The sequence below is a fragment of the Pteropus vampyrus genome, unplaced genomic scaffold (assembly GCF_000151845.1).
Source record: "Pteropus vampyrus isolate Shadow unplaced genomic scaffold, Pvam_2.0 Scaffold11, whole genome shotgun sequence".
Lineage (NCBI taxonomy): Eukaryota > Metazoa > Chordata > Mammalia > Chiroptera > Pteropodidae > Pteropus > Pteropus vampyrus.
The window spans coordinates 526,441-537,180 of NW_011888792.1; the positions used below are offsets into that span (position 1 = coordinate 526,441).

The 10,740-nt window shown below is 40.0% G+C and overlaps 1 pseudogene; it reads right to left on the bottom strand.

Moving 5' to 3' along the window:
* Positions 1 to 6,859: 6,859 nt before the first annotated feature.
* On the bottom strand, positions 6,860 to 8,174 carry LOC105303581 (annotated as a pseudogene).
* Positions 8,175 to 10,740: the final 2,566 nt, after the last annotated feature.

Consider the following 10,740-nt stretch of genomic DNA (forward strand, 5'->3'; position numbering starts at 1 on the left):
GAGCAGCCAAGAAAGTCTAAATCCTGAGGCAGGTAGTTTGTCCCATGTGTTCAAGGAACAGCCAAGAAGCCAGGGTTGATGGGAACACAGTGAAAGAGGAAAAAGTCATAGGAGATGAGATCTCAGAAATTAGAGAAGTCAGATTATGTGAGAACCTACCTATAAGTGTTAACAAGCATTTTGGTTTTTACTCTGAGTGGTATGAGAGGACATGGAGATTTTGAACAGGGAAAAGACAGAATCACTTTGGCAATTGTGTTAAGAATAAGCCACAAAGAAGGAAAACAGGGACAGGGAGGCATAACATTTAAATAGTGTTTTTGAAAGTTCTAGTCCCTCTCAGCTGTACCCAAGGAAACTGAGGAAAAGATTATGGTCCATTCTGGGGGGATCAGTTTTATCTTCAAAGAAAGTTTTATCTTCAAAAGAAGAGTCTTTTCTCTTTCCTGGTTCTATAGTGACTGTTGATTCTCAATTTTATGAGAAGGAAGCAGTTTCAAACATGAAGAATATAAATGGTGTTATCTAAATTGAAATGCAGAGACTTGACCATACCACCACAGAGAGGTGTTAAGGATGTGGGTCTGGGGCCAGACCACCTGACTTTGAATCTCAGCCCTGCTGCTTACTAGCTATGTGGCCTTGAGCAAATGACTTAGCTTGGGGAGGCTCCTTGCTTTCCTCATCTGTAGGAATAATAGCTGTACCTATTCTTCTAGTCATTGGGATGGTTCAGTGAGTTAACACATGTACCTGGAGCAAGGTAAGTACTCAGTACTCACTAATGTTAAACGTTATTATAATTATTAAGTCATCCAAGAATAGATGCTCAGCTTTAAAACAGATGTGGGCTTTTAGAGACAGGGCTTGTATCTTACAAATTACCATATCTTTTCAGCTCTGGGCACATTTGTTGAATGAATAAATGATTGTTACTAAAGCATCAGTCATATTATTTTATGAACTAAACAACTGAGTTTAAGAACATAACTCAAAGCTTATTTTTTGCCTTAGAAAGTAACTACTTTGATCCCAGATACTTAGAGATTATCTGGGAAACGAACTCTATCAGTCAATGTTCTTGTTTACCAGCAACAGGGCCCACTCTATCAAGTTAAGCGGGAAAATGATTTAGTGAAGGTTATTTGGAAGTTCACAAAACCTCCAGGAGGGCCAATGTCAGGCTAATCTGAAAGAATTAGTTCATGGGTGACCCCACTGTTGACTACCTACATCATGAGGATCCCCTTACATCAGTGCTGACTTAGCCACAACCCATGCCATAAAAGGGATGGTTAAAATGGCAAATTTTGAGTTATGTGTATCTTATCCTCCTCTCCTCTCCCCCCTGCCTCCAAACACACACACACACACACACACACACACACACACACACACACACACACACACACAAGTCAGGAGAATAATATCTGCCTGGAGTATCTAACAGAGTTGTTATGCTATCAAATTTGGGGCCTTGTATAAATAAGTTAATAGTACTAAGCACCCAGAACTAGTTTCCCTATTTGACACTGTTGGGAGCTCCAGACCAGAATTTCAAGCCACAGCAGTGCCTGCCATTTTGTATATTCAGTTCATCAAATAACTAGAGCAGACGGCTCCAGTGCCCCATGTGCCATTCCATCTACACCTCTGACTGAAATTCACCTGCAGCGGCAGGGGCCAGCTCCCTGTGGCTCAGACTCACCTGGCACTGACAGCACCTTCCCCTAGTGCTACCTGAGTCATCCTTCTTGCTGGCTCAGGGCCTTCTCCTGTGCAGCTGCAGACCTCTCTTCCCACAGGCAAACAACCAAAAGTGTGAGTGGGTTTACATCCTCCAGGCAACCCTCAATCAATAGAGAACGGATCCAGTGGGTTAATGTTCCAGCATTCTGTCCTTCCAAGAAGACAATTCCAATAGACACTCTGGATGATTCTCAGGCGGTCCCACAGCAAAGGCAATGCAACCCCATTGCTTATAGCTAGCAACAGCCCTAGGGTACCATACAAGGACTTTACTCCCTCCTCATTCTTACTCTTCCAATTCTCCACTTTGGTTTCCTGGCTAACTACTTAAAACAAAATCCATATCTCAAGAAACCCAGTTAGAAACATTATGATCTTTAATTTTATGTTAATTTCTTCAATATTTTATAGCTTATTTTTTAGGTATAAGCAGTTCGTGGTTGTGTTCTAACATATATACAAATTTATAAATATTTTGAGACTTGAAACACATTTTCCTAATCTGAAAGGGGATCACGTCCCCAAGCCCACATAAAGTTCCTATTCTGGGATGAAATTGGGAAGGGGTGGCCAGGGAAGGGCTTACCAGGGAAAACTTTGACCTGAATCTTAAAGAATAACCAAGAGCACAAGGACAAGAAGCACATTGCAGGTGGAAGAACTACAGAACAAAATACAGCTTTAGCTTCTCACCCCAACTACATAGGGCTGAATATGAGCACGAGGTTCTTTATAACTTGACTATGGGGATTTCTAAAAGCAGGCTGGCTGGGATAAAAAGAGAAACTCTTCTGCCACGCCCAGAGGTATGAAGGGCAGATTCTTGGACACTCAAAGCAGAAAAGCAAGATAAGTAAGATTCATTTTATTTCAGAAAGAAATAAGGCTGGATGGGTGAAGCTGTTTGAAGATTTAAATTCTCGTCTAGGGCTTTTTGCTTTCTTTGGCATAACTAACTCCAAAATAAGCTGACTCAGCATGGAGTAAAGATGAGGTGAAGGGATAGTCCTAGAAAGCAGCTTTTGGAAGGAGAAAGAGAAGGAAGATGGGAAATTCCAAGTGATGGCCAGGAGAGGAATGGAACAGAAGTTCTTCTGACTCCACCAGGGTCATTGGGCAGGAGTGACGATTCCTTTGTCAATCGCTCACTGCCTAATTTCTTCTGTCTAATTCAACAAGTATTAATTGAGAGCCAGACATTGTTTTCATCTAACAACTATAATTTAATTACATCTAGAAATGAATATTAGACTCAATAATTGTTAAAGAGTAAATGAAAAATAATAAGTATAAAATTAACCCACGTATTTAAAACTTTTATAGACCTGCATTTCATATAAATTATCTAACTTGATGAGTAAACCAAACTTCCCCTTCTCCCATCTACAGCCAAAACCTTCCTCAGGTAACATGCCAAGAGAACAAAACAAAACTCCAAGCCCAGCTGCAAGGGGCAAGAATGAAGTGATGTCAGATGGTCTGTGCTGCATTCATATTTATCCTCACACCCCTACAGAACTGGCTCAGGGCTCTCAGCCCAGAAGTTTGGAATGGAAGCCAGGCATTTCTCATTGCCTCCTCTGTGGCTCTACAGTCTCCATCACCTCTACCCGGCATATTGCTTTCACCCTTGTCCTACTACAATCTGGTCTCAATCCAGAAGCCAGAGTAGGGCTTTTAAAATGAAAGTCAGTTGACTGTGAGCTGGACTTAGTAACTGGCTTCCAAAGAATAGAGGGTAGAAAGGGAAAATTATTAACTTTATAGTAGAGAAATCTGGCAGACCTACCTTAACCAAATGATCAGGTTAACATCACCTTGTCAGGTGGCTGTCATGTGGCCCTGATATGATGTAACTAGAAGGACACTCTTGTAGTATTCTTTCCAAAAATCCATAAGCTTACCCTAATCATAAGGAAAACATCAGACAAATCTCGACTGAGGGACATTCTACAAAATATCTGATCAGTCCTCTTCAGAACTGTCAATGTCATGAAAAACAAAGAAATACTGAGAAACTGTCATAGCCTAGAGGAGACAGAGGAGACATAAGAACTAAATACCATGTGACATCCTGGATTGGATCTGGAACAGAAAAAGAACATTAATGGAAAAACTGATGAAAATTTTTTAAAGTCTGGCGTTTAGTTAATAGGAGTATACCGATGTTGGTTTCTTAGTTTTGGGAAAAGTACCACAGTAATGTAAGTTGATGACATCAGGGAAACAAACTGGGTGGGGTGGTCTGCTTTTACAAATCCTCACAGTTAAGTTTTAAAGAGCTGTATTCTCATACGGGGACCTATATAGTTGGGATGAGAAGCTGAATTATCTGTGCTACCTTTGCAACTTTTCTACAAACTTAAAACTATTTCGAAATAAAAACATTATTTAATAAAAGAAAAAGAAAAAAAATGTGATGGTAGGGAAAATCCACCAATAGCCCCCAGCTCATGCAGGACAAATGCCAAGTCCTTAACAGGGATCTGCCAGCCCTATTTAAAGTTGCAACATTCTCCTGGAATTGCCTGTCCCTATTTCTGCTTTGTTTTTCTCCAGAGTATTTAACCTTTCCTCACATATATATAAACTACTTATTTGTTTTATGTACTTTCTGTCTCCTCTCCCCACTTGCACTCCCCTCAACATACACCAGAAAGTAAACACCAAGACAGCGGAACATTTTGTCTCTTTTGTTCACTGAGGAGAATAAAGTAGGGCTCAATAATTATTTGTTGAAGGAGTAAATGAATGCATGATCAATTAATCTCTTCTACCTGAAAACCCTTATGACATGTAACACTAAAACTCACTTTTGATTGTTCTAAGTTAAAAACTAAAATGACCAAGTGGAGAAAGCAAATGAATGTCTAATAACATGAAATTAACCAGTTTTCCAGATTTACCAGGCAGATATTTATTCAAATGTATGAAATAATGTCTGTGGAAAGCTATTTATCTCAGTTTTATTTGAAGTGGCAAAGCATGAATATAATGTTACTATCAGTAGGAACAGGCTAAATAAGTCCTAGAATATTACACAATAAAATATTATTAAGCCATAAAAAAAGAGGAAGCTCTCGTCTATTAATAAGAAATGATTGCAAAGACATATTGTTAAGTAAAAAACCAAGATGGAGACAGTGTCTATGGTACACTACTGCTCGATTAAATGGGAGACAAAAAATGTTTAAACGTATTTGATATATGTGCATAAAATATTTCAAAATAAACACAAAATAACTGGAACATTGGTTGATGGGGAGAATTGGGTACCCAAGGGACACTTTTTAAATTTTTAAAATTTTGAACCAAGTGAATGCCTTACCTATTTTAATTAACTAATTAATTACAATGAAATTAATTAACTTTTAAAAAATACATCTTCTAAACATTATGCAATGCTAATCTAACAGTCATTTAAAAATAAAATAAAACTGACACCCTGAAATAGTGTTTTAATTTTTCCTTTTTATTGTTTATTCTAGATCATGATTGTATAGTTAATCTCATTAACAATTAATGACCTTTTGAATTTGGGGTACCGTATGCATATATTAAGTACTAAATTTCTTTTTCAAAACAGATTACTTTTATAATATGGAATCTATTAGAGTTAATACTGTCTGTCTAAGTCGTTCCCTACCACCAGTGAAATGACTATACTCAAAATCTAGACTGGCTTATTTTTGGTTTTTTAGTATATTTAGTTTATTGGGCCTTTCATGGAATCTACAAAAGGCCAAGAAGTTGTTTTATGTTGTTTTTATTTTTGTTTTTAATTTTTTATTGGCGTATAATATACATACCAAAAAATACATATGTTGTAGATGTATAGCTTGGTGAATACTCATAAACTGAACACACTCGTGTACAGCACTTAGATCAAGAAACTGAACATTACCAGTACCCCAGAAGCGTGCCATTCCTTCCTTGTCATTCTCCCCTCCCCCTAGAGTAACCAATATTGTGACTTCCGAGAGCATAGCTTAGTCTTGCCTGTTTTTGTACATTATATAAATGTAATCTTATAGTATTGTCTTTTGTGATCTGGCTTCTTTTACTCAACATTGTAAGACTCATCCATATTGTTACAGGTGAATCATTTCTATAGCATTCCATTGTGTAAATATGTCACAATTCATTTATCCATTCTATTGCTGATGGGTATTTGGATAGCTTCTAGTTTGGGCCATTTATGAATGGGCTGCTATGAACATTCTTGTGCATGCCTTTTAAGAAACATTTACATACGTTTTCACCTGGGAGTGGAATTACTTGATACAGATATATACAGCTTTAAAAGATATGACCAAACTTTTTTTCTAAACAGTGTACCAATTTACATTCTTACAGCAGTGATGAGAGTTCCAGTTGCTCCCTATCCTCCCCAACATTTCATATTTTTCATTTTAGCTATTCTGGTAGATGTATAATAGTATCACAAGAAGCTGGTTTCTGAAAGTACCAACTTCTTTCAGAAATTCTTTAAGCTGAGTAGGTTTAGATACCAAAAAAGTTGAGGAAGTGGAAGTTAGAGAGAATCTTATTTTTTATATATCCCCTCTTTTACTCCGTGGGATTCTTATTATATGCATATATTAACTTGAAAAATATATATGTTCCTATATTCTTGAGATTCAGAAGTTGGTAGGTGATTTTGCTATTTAGAATGTGTTCCAAGTCATCTGAGGGCTGTGTACTGGCAATAAATCTTAAGTAGACCTCTGTATTGGGCCAAGTGAGTGGGAGAGGCCATGTTGGATGAGTTGATAAAGAGTTTGGAAAGGTTTTTAAAGAAAAATAGTTCACTGAAAAGAAAGTACAGAGTAGTTCTAAAGAGCATGAACTCTGGCGTCATTCTGCCTGGGCTAAAGTCTTCCTCCCAGCTCCATGATTGACATTATCTTGAAAAAGTTCTCATTTAATCTGTGTGGCCCAGTGCTGTCATCCGTAAAACAGGGATGGTAAAGTCCCTACTTCCTAAGCATACAGTGAAAATTACATAATGCCTATGAAGCACATAGTATAGCTAACTCTATATAGTAAGTGCTCATAAAGTTAGAGTTTTCTGTTTGTTTGTTTGTTTGTTTGTTTGTTTGTTTGTTTGTTTGATGTTCAATGATCTCTGAACTTTTTATTGGCTTCCTGACCCTCCAAAGGGGTGTCCCACTTCTGCTGCCTTAACGCCTCAGAATTTTGGTATCATTGACCTCAGACACAACTTTGCCATCCACAATCTTGCGGGTGGTGGTCTTTTGTATGGATTGCATGGAGTTACTGTCCAGGGCATCACCAAGATCGAAGTCCTCCCCCTCTTCCAACAGGTGGCAGTAGGTAGCAATCTCAGCCTCCAGCTTGACCTTGATGTTCAGAAGGGCCTTGTCCTCCTGAGTCTGGCGCTGCCCCTCTACCCAGGTCTGGGCCAGCTCTGACTCCAGGTGCGGCAGGATCCCGTTGAGCTGTTCCATCTACATGGTATAGCGTGCCTTCACCTCTGTCAGGCTGTTTTCCAAGCTGGCCTTCAGATTTTTCACTGAATTCAGATAGATCTCCAAGGACTGGACTGCATGTCTCAGCTCTGAGTGTCATCTCAGTAGCTCCTATCTCAGCGGCTGCAAGGTGACTACTGTAGTGCTCTCCTCAGTCTGTTGGGACCAGTACTGGTCTAGGTCTTCTCTATTCTTCCGAGCCAGCTTGTCATACTAGGCCCAGATGTCCGCCATGATCTTGCTGAGGTCCTGAGATTTGGAAGCATCCAATTCCACGGTCAACCCAGAGCTGGCAATCTGGTTTTGTAGACCATTTACTTCCTCTTCATAGTTCTTCTTCATGCTGCAGTTGAGTGAGATTGGTGTCATTAATGACTTTTTTGAGCCCATTGATGTCACTCTCCACAGACTGGTGCATGGCCAGCTCTGTCTCGTACTTGACTCTGAAGCCATCAGCAGTAAGGTGGGCATTGTCAATCTGTAGAGTGATGCGGGCATTGTCCACAGAACTTGCAAAGATCGGAGCCCTCAGGTCCTCAATGGTCTTAAAGTAATGTCTCCAGTCTCTGACCTGGGTCCCTTCTTCTTCGGTTGTTCCCAGATTTTACTCTCCAGTCTCCGATTATCAGTCTCCAGGCTTCTCACCCTCTCCAGGTAGGCCAGGTGGTCATTCAGGCATTGCATAGTTTCCTTCTCAGTCTGGATGCCCCCTATGCCCGCTAGGCCCCTGGCCATCCCCACAGCCAGATCCCCAGACCTCCAGCCACCGCGGACGCTGGTGAAGTGGGATACAGAGATCCGGGAGCCCGAGCCCCCTGTACCTGCATACACGTTGGCCGCGCTGCTGGCCAGCTGGACCCGGTGGTTGGGCATCTGCACGGAGCCCAGGGTCCAGTAGCTGATGGAGAAGCTACAGCAGGTGCTGAAGCTCATGTTGCCCAGGGAGGAAGGTCTCTGGTTCGAGTCACGGTGTTTGTTTTTTTAAGAACAGAAGCAAAAGGACACATGATTGCAGAAGGCAGGCTAATTACCCTGTTAGAAAATATTAAAAGAAAGGTGGAAGATAAGAAAGAATATTTCAGAGATAGAAAGAGAAATTGGGATGAAATTGCCATGCTGGGAGGATAGTTTGAGAAACTGGAGGTGTCCGGAATTCACAGAAACATTGGCTAGCAGACTGTCCTGTGGAATTCAGGTGATTCTATACAGGCTGGCAAATCTGCCAGTTCTGAGAGAAGCATTTTTACCCGTAGTGGAAGGAAGTCCTAAACTGTCCAACAAAAACAAAAAACTCTCCTGTTTCTTCAGGAATCAGGAATGGGCAAAAGATGGAGGCACAAACAGGAGCCAGAAGCACCCTCCAAGCCAGCCTAAGGAAGTACTTGACCAAAAGGGGAAGGCATAGAAAGAACCCTGAGAAAAGACTATTTATTTTATAAAGGCTCTGGTGTATCCTAGGCCAACTTTATGTGAAGCCAATTGAAAAAAAAATCTGAAATATCAACTAGCTTCAACTTGGATTTTATATGTGAAGAAAACAAGGCTCTTAAAAGGGGAGTCATTGTGTGAGGGTTTAAAATTCCTGGTGTGTTGGGATAAATGTTGAATGCGGCCATTGCAACAAACAGAGGGAATGAAGCACTACCCGAAAAGATAAAGTGAGAAAAGGCTGTGTACCCAGGGAAAAGGATTTTAGATGAAAAGCCCACCGCATCACCCCTGGGCAGCGGCAGCAAAAAAATAACTGGGGTTAGTGGCAAGAGGAAAATATAAGGAAAGTGAAACCTTCAACTTAGGGTCTATCTGGCAGAACTCAGACCAAAGGACACTTCACATGTATCAGATAACCCCAAGTTCACATTCTATTTACAGCAGAATTTGAAAACTCAAATGCCTTCAAGTTAAGGCAAATATGTGAACCAAGAGAGTGTAGGACAACAGGGTGTGGGGTAGACTGGCAAACTGGAAGGCTCCACCTAAAGTAATACATATTCAATTTTTTAAAAACACTGGCCTTGCCAAAGGAAGCATGGAGGTTAGCCCCATTTCCCTGTTATCTGTTTGCAAACACTTTTATATGGTGTTAAAATATAAACCATTTTCAATGATTTAAAGGCTAAATGAAGCATTTTCAATGTCAAGAGATCTGTGAAAAGCCATTTTCATTTTTAAAGATGATCTCAATCTAATGGAAAATGAAAAGTCCTGATGTTTTCCCATCTACATATTGAAAAGGGGGACATTTTAACTTGTATATGAGATAGTGTACACCTTGTCCTTGGAAAAAAAAGAGGAGCTATCCTTTACTTCCAGCAACAAGCAAGTGTTTGAAACATTGTATGAATGGTACTTAAATGTTTGTTGAATGAATAAATTGGGTTACAAGTAGAGCAAAGCACTAGTGAAAGACCTCTCTTTTGAGGTTATAAAACTGAGGGAGTTGATCTCCAGCTCTAACCCTTCTCTTTCTATTCAAGGTTTATCTCTACTCCCAAACATCTCTTAGTTAGGAGGCCAAAGACTTCGGTGTTCTGACCTTCCTCATCTCATTGCTCTAGCGGAGAACAAAAAACATGGGCAGCCTCCCAAGAACAGTTATGACAGAAGTCAGTCCCCAGGTGATATCTAAGCAGACTTAGCCCTTTGGGAATGGGGCGAAGAAACTTTGGAGCTCACACTGACAACTCTTCTAACATCTCGAGTTCATGGTTCTTGAGTACAAAGAGGGGGTGCCTACCTCACAATGTTGTGAGGAGTAAATAATAATGTATATGTAAAAGGCCTAATGTAGTGCCTGACATATAGTAAATGAACTGTGACCTCAGTGAATGAACTCAATGAACTATAGATATTATTATTTATTATGGGAAAAGTAGGTGAATTTTTTAATGGCCCTTATTGGGCTGGGGATGGGGAGGCAAGCTAAACTGAGAAGCTGAGGAAAAACAAAACTGTTTCAACAGCTGCCTATAAGTTGTTTTTGGAAAATGTGGAAGTGGATAAGTGTTTAAATAACTAAAATTCCCTACATTTAAATACAAATCCTTATCTATACATGTATAGTTAGATATGCATAGAGCTACTCTGGAAGAATGATTAACAGGTAATGGTGGTTATCTCTAGGGAGGACTTGTACTGGGAACAGTAGCTGGGGAAAATCTTTTTTTAATTCGTCATGTGTGTCTATATTATCTACTAAACACACATGATTTATTTTTAAATTACATGCTGCTAGTTTAAAATCTCTTGTAAGTTTTGCTGAGTTTGGACGAACTGTGAAATTGACAATGCCTACTTTCAGCTTTTACTGTCAGAGCCCTGCTATTGCCCCTAGCACCTGCTACCCACCATTGCAGCTGCTCCCTGCAGCCATAGCTGGGCTCACTCTGAACCTGTTTGTCTCACCAATACTCACAAGGTTACTGCTATAAGTAGTTAACACACTAATTGAACTATTACCTACTCAGGTACACCGATGCTTTGATGGTCAACAACCTAG